This window comes from Coffea arabica, chromosome 3e (genome assembly GCF_036785885.1).
Source record: "Coffea arabica cultivar ET-39 chromosome 3e, Coffea Arabica ET-39 HiFi, whole genome shotgun sequence".
Lineage (NCBI taxonomy): Eukaryota > Viridiplantae > Streptophyta > Magnoliopsida > Gentianales > Rubiaceae > Coffea > Coffea arabica.
This window is the reverse complement of record NC_092315.1, coordinates 29,022,797-29,036,892: the sequence shown is the minus strand read 5'-3', so window position 1 is coordinate 29,036,892 and position 14,096 is coordinate 29,022,797.

Sequence of the window (14,096 nt, the reverse complement as noted above, 5' to 3'; positions counted from 1 at the left end):
GGGAAGAAATTGAGGCGAGGAGACCGTATCTTCCAAGCTTCCAACTCGCCTTCATGGAAGGGCAACCCAAGTACTCTCGGCAAGTGAAGATGTGGTAAGAGCCTAGAGGCCTAAAAGGGACACGTCTAAGTACGAGCTCAAGGGACTTAAAATTCAAGTCTCTACGTTACGAGGGAAAAGTGACCCTGAGGCTTAGTTGGAATGGGAAGGCCGCATCGAGATGGTCTTCGATTGCTATGAGTTTAGCGAGGAACAAAAGGTGAAGGTTGCCATTGTTGAGTTCACCGACTGCGCACTAGTTTGGTGGGACCAAGTCAGGACTAATTGGAGGCGAAATGGTAAACTCAAGGCACTAATGCATAAGCGGTTTGTTCCAAGCCACTACAACCGCGATCTCCACTCTCAGCTTCAAACCCTCACTCAAGGCAACATGAGTGTGGAGGACTACTCCAAGGAGATCAAGATGGCCATGATGAGGGCGAACATTCAAGAAGATAGTGTGGCTACCATGACAAGGTTCCTTAGAGGTCTCAACCCCGTCCTTCAAGAAGCCTTGGAGCTCCAACATTACTTGGACATGCATGATCTTCTTGAACTAGCCATCAAGGCCGAGAGGGGGAAGAAATTGAGGCGAGGAGGCCGTACGTTCTAAGCATCCAACTCTCCTTCATAGAAGGGCAACCCACCAAGGAGAACATCACATGATACTGGAAATGCGACTACACCAAGCCCTTCTAGCCGCACACCTGGTAAAATCTCTAACCGCAATTCCAATTTTACCCCTAATAAGCTTGTTGATGCATCCAGGTCCACTTCTAAGACCACTCATGAAACTCCTAAAACTAGGAGTAGAGATATCAAGGGCTTCAAGTGCCAATGGTTGGACATATTGATACGAACGGCACCAACCTTGTGATGCAACCCGTACAGAAAGGCTAGGATCTAGAAGGTTGGGACTCACGTTGATGACAAACGAACGCAGTGGAATCACCTAAACCCGGTGATCACGCGGCCAACGAACCAGGTATTGTAGAAGACGCCGCAATCTGGCGCGGTCCTAGATTGATAAGTCAATGGTATGCCAAAGAAATGAATCTAAAATACTCAAGGATGCTTCAATGAAGCTTTGAGAGAATTCTCAAGTGTTTTTATTAATCATCATAAAACTGAATGTAAACAATGACTTAAGGCAATTTGCAGCCGTGACTATGACCTTGTAAAGCTTGGAAAAACTTGAAGGAAATCCGGCCAGCCATTGGGCTTCTCTTTTGGCTGGCACTAGCCCAACAACATACATTGGAGTATGTTGTGGAAAAATCCAAGGAAATCCGTATCTTGTTTCCTTGATTACTCTTGGGGAAAAGCTTGGTGACAATTGTAGGATCTTTGCGGCATTTCTCGACTGCCCAATCCGACGGGTAAGGAATTTTTGGTAAGATCATTGGAGTATTTTGAGTGGAAAAATGAGTGAGAGTGAAAACACTAAGGGAGTGAATTGAGATTATATTTGTCCTATTTTCTTGTTCACTAACCTTTTACAGGACCAAACGACAGTCATGGAGCAAGCTCATCCGACCACTGACTACTCATTGATGTTCACCGCCATGAAAAACGAGCTAAAGCGGATTAGTGAGCAACAAATGGCGGAGAGGCACAACCGCTTAGACGAGCTATCCAAGAGCTTCACAAGGGGCTCTCGTTCTCGATCTCGCAACCGAAATAACCATGGCACCAAAGGAGCAAACTATGAGGCGTACTCTCGGCTGGTGAAGATGTGGAAATAGCCGAGAGGCCTAAAAGGGACACGTCTAAGAACGAGCTGAAGGGACGTAAAATTCAAGTCTGCACGTTCCAAGGCAAAATTGACCCTGAGGCTTAGTTGGAATGGGAAGGCCGCATCGAGATGGTCGTCGATTGCTATGAGTTTATCGAGGAACAAAAGGTGAAGGTTGCCACGGTTGAGTTCACCGACTACGCACTAGTTTGGTGGGACCACCAAGTCAGGACTAATCGGAGGCGAAATGGTGAACACAAGGCACTAATGCATAAGCGATTTGTTCCAAGCCACTACAACCGCGATCTCCACTCTCAGTTTCAAACCCTCACTCAAGGCAACATGAGGGTGGAGGACTATTTCAAGGAGATCAAGATGGCCATGATGAGGGAGAACATTCAAGAAGATAGTGAGGCTACCATGGCAAGGTTCCTTAGAGGTCTCAACCCCGACCTTCAAGAAGCCTTGGAGCTCCAACATTACTTGGATATGCATGATCTTCTTGAACTAGCCATCAAGGCTGAGAAGGGGAAGAAATTGAGGCGAGGAGACCGTATCTTCCAAGCTTCCAACTCGCCTTCATGGAAGGGCAACCCACCAAGGAGAATCTCACATGATACAGGAAATGCGACTACACCAAGCCCTTCTAGCCTCACACCTGGAAATTTCTCTAACTGCAATTCCATTTTTACCCCTAACAAGCTTGTTGATGCATCCAGGTCCACTTCTAAGACCCCTCATGAAACTCCTAAAACTAGGAATAGAGATATCAAGGGCTTCAAGTGCCATTGGTTTGGACATATTGACACGAACGGCACCAATCTTGTGATGCGACCCCTACAGAAAGGCTAGGATCTAGAAGGTTAGGACTCACGTTGATGACAAACGAACGCAACGGAATCACCTAAACCCGTTGATCACGTGGCCAACGAACCTAGTATTGTAGAAGACGCCACAATCTGGCGCGGTTCTAGATTGATAAGTCAATGGTATGACAAAGAAATGAATCTAAAATACTCAAGGATGCTTCAATGAAGCTTTGAGAGAATTCTCAAGTGTTTTTATTAATCATCATAAAACTGAATGTAAACAATGACTTAAGGCTATTTGTAGCCGTGACTAAGACCTAGTAAAGCTTGGAAAAACTTGAAGTCCGGCCAGCCCTTGGGCTTCTCTTTTGGCCGGCACTAGCCCAACAACATACATTGGAGTATGTTGTGGAAAAATCCAAGGAAATCCGGGTCTTGTTTCCTTGATTACTCTTGTGGAAAAGCATGGTGACAATTGTTGGATCTTTGCGGCATTTCTCGACTACCCAATCCGACGGGTAAGGAATTTTTGGTAAGATCATTGGAGTATTTTGAGTGGGAAAACGAGGGAGAGTGAAAACACTCAGGGAGTGAAGTGAGATTATATTTGTCCTATTTTCTTGTTCACTAACCTTTTGCAGGACCAAACGACAGTCATGGAGCAAGCTCATCCGACCACTGACTACTCAATGATGTTCACCGCCATGAAAAACGAGCTTAAGCGGATTAGTGTGTAACAAATGGAGGAGAGGCACAACCGCTTTGACGAGCTCTCCAAGGGCTTCACAAGGGGCCCCCATTCTCGATCTCGCAACCGAAGTAACCATGGCACCAAAGGAGCAAACTATGAGGAGTACTCTCGGCAAGTGAAGATGTGGTAAGAGCCTAGAGGCCTAAAAGGGACACGTCTAAGTACGAGCTCAAGGGACTTAAAATTCAAGTCTCTACGTTACGAGGGAAAAGTGACCCTGAGGCTTAGTTGGAATGGGAAGGCCGCATCGAGATGGTCTTCGATTGCTATGAGTTTAGCGAGGAACAAAAGGTGAAGGTTGCCATTGTTGAGTTCACCGACTGCGCACTAGTTTGGTGGGACCAAGTCAGGACTAATTGGAGGCGAAATGGTAAACTCAAGGCACTAATGCATAAGCGGTTTGTTCCAAGCCACTACAACCGCGATCTCCACTCTCAGCTTCAAACCCTCACTCAAGGCAACATGAGTGTGGAGGACTACTCCAAGGAGATCAAGATGGCCATGATGAGGGCGAACATTCAAGAAGATAGTGTGGCTACCATGACAAGGTTCCTTAGAGGTCTCAACCCCGTCCTTCAAGAAGCCTTGGAGCTCCAACATTACTTGGACATGCATGATCTTCTTGAACTAGCCATCAAGGCCGAGAGGGGGAAGAAATTGAGGCGAGGAGGCCGTACGTTCTAAGCATCCAACTCTCCTTCATAGAAGGGCAACCCACCAAGGAGAACATCACATGATACTGGAAATGCGACTACACCAAGCCCTTCTAGCCGCACACCTGGTAAAATCTCTAACCGCAATTCCAATTTTACCCCTAATAAGCTTGTTGATGCATCCAGGTCCACTTCTAAGACCACTCATGAAACTCCTAAAACTAGGAGTAGAGATATCAAGGGCTTCAAGTGCCAATGGTTGGACATATTGATACGAACGGCACCAACCTTGTGATGCAACCCGTACAGAAAGGCTAGGATCTAGAAGGTTGGGACTCACGTTGATGACAAACGAACGCAGTGGAATCACCTAAACCCGGTGATCACGCGGCCAACGAACCAGGTATTGTAGAAGACGCCGCAATCTGGCGCGGTCCTAGATTGATAAGTCAATGGTATGCCAAAGAAATGAATCTAAAATACTCAAGGATGCTTCAATGAAGCTTTGAGAGAATTCTCAAGTGTTTTTATTAATCATCATAAAACTGAATGTAAACAATGACTTAAGGCAATTTGCAGCCGTGACTATGACCTTGTAAAGCTTGGAAAAACTTGAAGGAAATCCGGCCAGCCATTGGGCTTCTCTTTTGGCTGGCACTAGCCCAACAACATACATTGGAGTATGTTGTGGAAAAATCCAAGGAAATCCGTATCTTGTTTCCTTGATTACTCTTGGGGAAAAGCTTGGTGACAATTGTAGGATCTTTGCGGCATTTCTCGACTGCCCAATCCGACGGGTAAGGAATTTTTGGTAAGATCATTGGAGTATTTTGAGTGGAAAAATGAGTGAGAGTGAAAACACTAAGGGAGTGAATTGAGATTATATTTGTCCTATTTTCTTGTTCACTAACCTTTTACAGGACCAAACGACAGTCATGGAGCAAGCTCATCCGACCACTGACTACTCATTGATGTTCACCGCCATGAAAAACGAGCTAAAGCGGATTAGTGAGCAACAAATGGCGGAGAGGCACAACCGCTTAGACGAGCTATCCAAGAGCTTCACAAGGGGCTCTCGTTCTCGATCTCGCAACCGAAATAACCATGGCACCAAAGGAGCAAACTATGAGGCGTACTCTCGGCTGGTGAAGATGTGGAAATAGCCGAGAGGCCTAAAAGGGACACGTCTAAGAACGAGCTGAAGGGACGTAAAATTCAAGTCTGCACGTTCCAAGGCAAAATTGACCCTGAGGCTTAGTTGGAATGGGAAGGCCGCATCGAGATGGTCGTCGATTGCTATGAGTTTATCGAGGAACAAAAGGTGAAGGTTGCCACGGTTGAGTTCACCGACTACGCGCTAGTTTGGTGGGACCACCAAGTCAGGACTAATCGGAGGCGAAATGGTGAACACAAGGCACTAATGCATAAGCGATTTGTTCCAAGCCACTACAACCGCGATCTCCACTCTCAGTTTCAAACCCTCACTCAAGGCAACATGAGGGTGGAGGACTATTTCAAGGAGATCAAGATGGCCATGATGAGGGAGAACATTCAAGAAGATAGTGAGGCTACCATGGCAAGGTTCCTTAGAGGTCTCAACCCCGACCTTCAAGAAGCCTTGGAGCTCCAACATTACTTGGATATGCATGATCTTCTTGAACTAGCCATCAAGGCTGAGAAGGGGAAGAAATTGAGGCGAGGAGACCGTATCTTCCAAGCTTCCAACTCGCCTTCATGGAAGGGCAACCCACCAAGGAGAATCTCACATGATACAGGAAATGCGACTACACCAAGCCCTTCTAGCCTCACACCTGGAAATTTCTCTAACTGCAATTCCATTTTTACCCCTAACAAGCTTGTTGATGCATCCAGGTCCACTTCTAAGACCCCTCATGAAACTCCTAAAACTAGGAATAGAGATATCAAGGGCTTCAAGTGCCATTGGTTTGGACATATTGACACGAACGGCACCAATCTTGTGATGCGACCCCTACAGAAAGGCTAGGATCTAGAAGGTTAGGACTCACGTTGATGACAAACGAACGCAACGGAATCACCTAAACCCGTTGATCACGTGGCCAACGAACCTAGTATTGTAGAAGACGCCACAATCTGGCGCGGTTCTAGATTGATAAGTCAATGGTATGACAAAGAAATGAATCTAAAATACTCAAGGATGCTTCAATGAAGCTTTGAGAGAATTCTCAAGTGTTTTTATTAATCATCATAAAACTGAATGTAAACAATGACTTAAGGCTATTTGTAGCCGTGACTAAGACCTAGTAAAGCTTGGAAAAACTTGAAGTCCGGCCAGCCCTTGGGCTTCTCTTTTGGCCGGCACTAGCCCAACAACATACATTGGAGTATGTTGTGGAAAAATCCAAGGAAATCCGGGTCTTGTTTCCTTGATTACTCTTGTGGAAAAGCATGGTGACAATTGTTGGATCTTTGCGGCATTTCTCGACTACCCAATCCGACGGGTAAGGAATTTTTGGTAAGATCATTGGAGTATTTTGAGTGGGAAAACGAGGGAGAGTGAAAACACTCAGGGAGTGAAGTGAGATTATATTTGTCCTATTTTCTTGTTCACTAACCTTTTGCAGGACCAAACGACAGTCATGGAGCAAGCTCATCCGACCACTGACTACTCAATGATGTTCACCGCCATGAAAAACGAGCTTAAGCGGATTAGTGTGTAACAAATGGAGGAGAGGCACAACCGCTTTGACGAGCTCTCCAAGGGCTTCACAAGGGGCCCCCATTCTCGATCTCGCAACCGAAGTAACCATGGCACCAAAGGAGCAAACTATGAGGAGTACTCTCGGCAAGTGAAGATGTGGTAAGAGCCTAGAGGCCTAAAAGGGACACGTCTAAGAACGAGCTCAAGGGACTTAAAATTCAAGTCTCTACGTTACGAGGGAAAAGTGACCCTGAGGCTTAGTTGGAATGGGAAGGCCGCATCGAGATGGTCTTCGATTGCTATGAGTTTAGCGAGGAACAAAAGGTGAAGGTTGCCATTGTTGAGTTCACCGACTGCGCACTAGTTTGGTGGGACCAAGTCAGGACTAATTGGAGGCGAAATGGTAAACTCAAGGCACTAATGCATAAGCGGTTTGTTCCAAGCCACTACAACCGCGATCTCCACTCTCAGCTTCAAACCCTCACTCAAGGCAACATGAGTGTGGAGGACTACTCCAAGGAGATCAAGATGGCCATGATGAGGGCGAACATTCAAGAAGATAGTGTGGCTACCATGACAAGGTTCCTTAGAGGTCTCAACCCCGTCCTTCAAGAAGCCTTGGAGCTCCAACATTACTTGGACATGCATGATCTTCTTGAACTAGCCATCAAGGCCGAGAGGGGGAAGAAATTGAGGCGAGGAGGCCGTACGTTCTAAGCATCCAACTCTCCTTCATAGAAGGGCAACCCACCAAGGAGAACATCACATGATACTGGAAATGCGACTACACCAAGCCCTTCTAGCCGCACACCTGGTAAAATCTCTAACCGCAATTCCAATTTTACCCCTAATAAGCTTGTTGATGCATCCAGGTCCACTTCTAAGACCACTCATGAAACTCCTAAAACTAGGAGTAGAGATATCAAGGGCTTCAAGTGCCAATGGTTGGACATATTGATACGAACGGCACCAACCTTGTGATGCAACCCGTACAGAAAGGCTAGGATCTAGAAGGTTGGGACTCACGTTGATGACAAACGAACGCAGTGGAATCACCTAAACCCGGTGATCACGCGGCCAACGAACCAGGTATTGTAGAAGACGCCGCAATCTGGCGCGGTCCTAGATTGATAAGTCAATGGTATGCCAAAGAAATGAATCTAAAATACTCAAGGATGCTTCAATGAAGCTTTGAGAGAATTCTCAAGTGTTTTTATTAATCATCATAAAACTGAATGTAAACAATGACTTAAGGCAATTTGCAGCCGTGACTATGACCTTGTAAAGCTTGGAAAAACTTGAAGGAAATCCGGCCAGCCATTGGGCTTCTCTTTTGGCTGGCACTAGCCCAACAACATACATTGGAGTATGTTGTGGAAAAATCCAAGGAAATCCGTATCTTGTTTCCTTGATTACTCTTGGGGAAAAGCTTGGTGACAATTGTAGGATCTTTGCGGCATTTCTCGACTGCCCAATCCGACGGGTAAGGAATTTTTGGTAAGATCATTGGAGTATTTTGAGTGGAAAAATGAGTGAGAGTGAAAACACTAAGGGAGTGAATTGAGATTATATTTGTCCTATTTTCTTGTTCACTAACCTTTTACAGGACCAAACGACAGTCATGGAGCAAGCTCATCCGACCACTGACTACTCATTGATGTTCACCGCCATGAAAAACGAGCTAAAGCGGATTAGTGAGCAACAAATGGCGGAGAGGCACAACCGCTTAGACGAGCTATCCAAGAGCTTCACAAGGGGCTCTCGTTCTCGATCTCGCAACCGAAATAACCATGGCACCAAAGGAGCAAACTATGAGGCGTACTCTCGGCTGGTGAAGATGTGGAAATAGCCGAGAGGCCTAAAAGGGACACGTCTAAGAACGAGCTGAAGGGACGTAAAATTCAAGTCTGCACGTTCCAAGGCAAAATTGACCCTGAGGCTTAGTTGGAATGGGAAGGCCGCATCGAGATGGTCGTCGATTGCTATGAGTTTATCGAGGAACAAAAGGTGAAGGTTGCCACGGTTGAGTTCACCGACTACGCGCTAGTTTGGTGGGACCACCAAGTCAGGACTAATCGGAGGCGAAATGGTGAACACAAGGCACTAATGCATAAGCGATTTGTTCCAAGCCACTACAACCGCGATCTCCACTCTCAGTTTCAAACCCTCACTCAAGGCAACATGAGGGTGGAGGACTATTTCAAGGAGATCAAGATGGCCATGATGAGGGAGAACATTCAAGAAGATAGTGAGGCTACCATGGCAAGGTTCCTTAGAGGTCTCAACCCCGACCTTCAAGAAGCCTTGGAGCTCCAACATTACTTGGATATGCATGATCTTCTTGAACTAGCCATCAAGGCTGAGAAGGGGAAGAAATTGAGGCGAGGAGACCGTATCTTCCAAGCTTCCAACTCGCCTTCATGGAAGGGCAACCCACCAAGGAGAATCTCACATGATACAGGAAATGCGACTACACCAAGCCCTTCTAGCCTCACACCTGGAAATTTCTCTAACTGCAATTCCATTTTTACCCCTAACAAGCTTGTTGATGCATCCAGGTCCACTTCTAAGACCCCTCATGAAACTCCTAAAACTAGGAATAGAGATATCAAGGGCTTCAAGTGCCATTGGTTTGGACATATTGACACGAACGGCACCAATCTTGTGATGCGACCCCTACAGAAAGGCTAGGATCTAGAAGGTTAGGACTCACGTTGATGACAAACGAACGCAACGGAATCACCTAAACCCGTTGATCACGTGGCCAACGAACCTAGTATTGTAGAAGACGCCACAATCTGGCGCGGTTCTAGATTGATAAGTCAATGGTATGACAAAGAAATGAATCTAAAATACTCAAGGATGCTTCAATGAAGCTTTGAGAGAATTCTCAAGTGTTTTTATTAATCATCATAAAACTGAATGTAAACAATGACTTAAGGCTATTTGTAGCCGTGACTAAGACCTAGTAAAGCTTGGAAAAACTTGAAGTCCGGCCAGCCCTTGGGCTTCTCTTTTGGCCGGCACTAGCCCAACAACATACATTGGAGTATGTTGTGGAAAAATCCAAGGAAATCCGGGTCTTGTTTCCTTGATTACTCTTGTGGAAAAGCATGGTGACAATTGTTGGATCTTTGCGGCATTTCTCGACTACCCAATCCGACGGGTAAGGAATTTTTGGTAAGATCATTGGAGTATTTTGAGTGGGAAAACGAGGGAGAGTGAAAACACTCAGGGAGTGAAGTGAGATTATATTTGTCCTATTTTCTTGTTCACTAACCTTTTGCAGGACCAAACGACAGTCATGGAGCAAGCTCATCCGACCACTGACTACTCAATGATGTTCACCGCCATGAAAAACGAGCTTAAGCGGATTAGTGTGTAACAAATGGAGGAGAGGCACAACCGCTTTGACGAGCTCTCCAAGGGCTTCACAAGGGGCCCCCATTCTCGATCTCGCAACCGAAGTAACCATGGCACCAAAGGAGCAAACTATGAGGAGTACTCTCGGCAAGTGAAGATGTGGTAAGAGCCTAGAGGCCTAAAAGGGACACGTCTAAGAACGAGCTCAAGGGACTTAAAATTCAAGTCTCTACGTTACGAGGGAAAAGTGACCCTGAGGCTTAGTTGGAATGGGAAGGCCGCATCGAGATGGTCTTCGATTGCTATGAGTTTAGCGAGGAACAAAAGGTGAAGGTTGCCATTGTTGAGTTCACCGACTGCGCACTAGTTTGGTGGGACCAAGTCAGGACTAATTGGAGGCGAAATGGTAAACTCAAGGCACTAATGCATAAGCGGTTTGTTCCAAGCCACTACAACCGCGATCTCCACTCTCAGCTTCAAACCCTCACTCAAGGCAACATGAGTGTGGAGGACTACTCCAAGGAGATCAAGATGGCCATGATGAGGGCGAACATTCAAGAAGATAGTGTGGCTACCATGACAAGGTTCCTTAGAGGTCTCAACCCCGTCCTTCAAGAAGCCTTGGAGCTCCAACATTACTTGGACATGCATGATCTTCTTGAACTAGCCATCAAGGCCGAGAGGGGGAAGAAATTGAGGCGAGGAGGCCGTACGTTCTAAGCATCCAACTCTCCTTCATAGAAGGGCAACCCACCAAGGAGAACATCACATGATACTGGAAATGCGACTACACCAAGCCCTTCTAGCCGCACACCTGGTAAAATCTCTAACCGCAATTCCAATTTTACCCCTAATAAGCTTGTTGATGCATCCAGGTCCACTTCTAAGACCACTCATGAAACTCCTAAAACTAGGAGTAGAGATATCAAGGGCTTCAAGTGCCAATGGTTGGACATATTGATACGAACGGCACCAACCTTGTGATGCAACCCGTACAGAAAGGCTAGGATCTAGAAGGTTGGGACTCACGTTGATGACAAACGAACGCAGTGGAATCACCTAAACCCGGTGATCACGCGGCCAACGAACCAGGTATTGTAGAAGACGCCGCAATCTGGCGCGGTCCTAGATTGATAAGTCAATGGTATGCCAAAGAAATGAATCTAAAATACTCAAGGATGCTTCAATGAAGCTTTGAGAGAATTCTCAAGTGTTTTTATTAATCATCATAAAACTGAATGTAAACAATGACTTAAGGCAATTTGCAGCCGTGACTATGACCTTGTAAAGCTTGGAAAAACTTGAAGGAAATCCGGCCAGCCATTGGGCTTCTCTTTTGGCTGGCACTAGCCCAACAACATACATTGGAGTATGTTGTGGAAAAATCCAAGGAAATCCGTATCTTGTTTCCTTGATTACTCTTGGGGAAAAGCTTGGTGACAATTGTAGGATCTTTGCGGCATTTCTCGACTGCCCAATCCGACGGGTAAGGAATTTTTGGTAAGATCATTGGAGTATTTTGAGTGGAAAAATGAGTGAGAGTGAAAACACTAAGGGAGTGAATTGAGATTATATTTGTCCTATTTTCTTGTTCACTAACCTTTTACAGGACCAAACGACAGTCATGGAGCAAGCTCATCCGACCACTGACTACTCATTGATGTTCACCGCCATGAAAAACGAGCTAAAGCGGATTAGTGAGCAACAAATGGCGGAGAGGCACAACCGCTTAGACGAGCTATCCAAGAGCTTCACAAGGGGCTCTCGTTCTCGATCTCGCAACCGAAATAACCATGGCACCAAAGGAGCAAACTATGAGGCGTACTCTCGGCTGGTGAAGATGTGGAAATAGCCGAGAGGCCTAAAAGGGACACGTCTAAGAACGAGCTGAAGGGACGTAAAATTCAAGTCTGCACGTTCCAAGGCAAAATTGACCCTGAGGCTTAGTTGGAATGGGAAGGCCGCATCGAGATGGTCGTCGATTGCTATGAGTTTATCGAGGAACAAAAGGTGAAGGTTGCCACGGTTGAGTTCACCGACTACGCGCTAGTTTGGTGGGACCACCAAGTCAGGACTAATCGGAGGCGAAATGGTGAACACAAGGCACTAATGCATAAGCGATTTGTTCCAAGCCACTACAACCGCGATCTCCACTCTCAGTTTCAAACCCTCACTCAAGGCAACATGAGGGTGGAGGACTATTTCAAGGAGATCAAGATGGCCATGATGAGGGAGAACATTCAAGAAGATAGTGAGGCTACCATGGCAAGGTTCCTTAGAGGTCTCAACCCCGACCTTCAAGAAGCCTTGGAGCTCCAACATTACTTGGATATGCATGATCTTCTTGAACTAGCCATCAAGGCTGAGAAGGGGAAGAAATTGAGGCGAGGAGACCGTATCTTCCAAGCTTCCAACTCGCCTTCATGGAAGGGCAACCCACCAAGGAGAATCTCACATGATACAGGAAATGCGACTACACCAAGCCCTTCTAGCCTCACACCTGGAAATTTCTCTAACTGCAATTCCATTTTTACCCCTAACAAGCTTGTTGATGCATCCAGGTCCACTTCTAAGACCCCTCATGAAACTCCTAAAACTAGGAATAGAGATATCAAGGGCTTCAAGTGCCATTGGTTTGGACATATTGACACGAACGGCACCAATCTTGTGATGCGACCCCTACAGAAAGGCTAGGATCTAGAAGGTTAGGACTCACGTTGATGACAAACGAACGCAACGGAATCACCTAAACCCGTTGATCACGTGGCCAACGAACCTAGTATTGTAGAAGACGCCACAATCTGGCGCGGTTCTAGATTGATAAGTCAATGGTATGACAAAGAAATGAATCTAAAATACTCAAGGATGCTTCAATGAAGCTTTGAGAGAATTCTCAAGTGTTTTTATTAATCATCATAAAACTGAATGTAAACAATGACTTAAGGCTATTTGTAGCCGTGACTAAGACCTAGTAAAGCTTGGAAAAACTTGAAGTCCGGCCAGCCCTTGGGCTTCTCTTTTGGCCGGCACTAGCCCAACAACATACATTGGAGTATGTTGTGGAAAAATCCAAGGAAATCCGGGTCTTGTTTCCTTGATTACTCTTGTGGAAAAGCATGGTGACAATTGTTGGATCTTTGCGGCATTTCTCGACTACCCAATCCGACGGGTAAGGAATTTTTGGTAAGATCATTGGAGTATTTTGAGTGGGAAAACGAGGGAGAGTGAAAACACTCAGGGAGTGAAGTGAGATTATATTTGTCCTATTTTCTTGTTCACTAACCTTTTGCAGGACCAAACGACAGTCATGGAGCAAGCTCATCCGACCACTGACTACTCAATGATGTTCACCGCCATGAAAAACGAGCTTAAGCGGATTAGTGTGTAACAAATGGAGGAGAGGCACAACCGCTTTGACGAGCTCTCCAAGGGCTTCACAAGGGGCCCCCATTCTCGATCTCGCAACCGAAGTAACCATGGCACCAAAGGAGCAAACTATGAGGAGTACTCTCGGCAAGTGAAGATGTGGTAAGAGCCTAGAGGCCTAAAAGGGACACGTCTAAGAACGAGCTCAAGGGACTTAAAATTCAAGTCTCTACGTTACGAGGGAAAAGTGACCCTGAGGCTTAGTTGGAATGGGAAGGCCGCATCGAGATGGTCTTCGATTGCTATGAGTTTAGCGAGGAACAAAAGGTGAAGGTTGCCATTGTTGAGTTCACCGACTGCGCACTAGTTTGGTGGGACCAAGTCAGGACTAATTGGAGGCGAAATGGTAAACTCAAGGCACTAATGCATAAGCGGTTTGTTCCAAGCCACTACAACCGCGATCTCCACTCTCAGCTTCAAACCCTCACTCAAGGCAACATGAGTGTGGAGGACTACTCCAAGGAGATCAAGATGGCCATGATGAGGGCGAACATTCAAGAAGATAGTGTGGCTACCATGACAAGGTTCCTTAGAGGTCTCAACCCCGTCCTTCAAGAAGCCTTGGAGCTCCAACATTACTTGGACATGCATGATCTTCTTGAACTAGCCATCAAGGCCGAGAGGGGGAAGAAATTGAGGC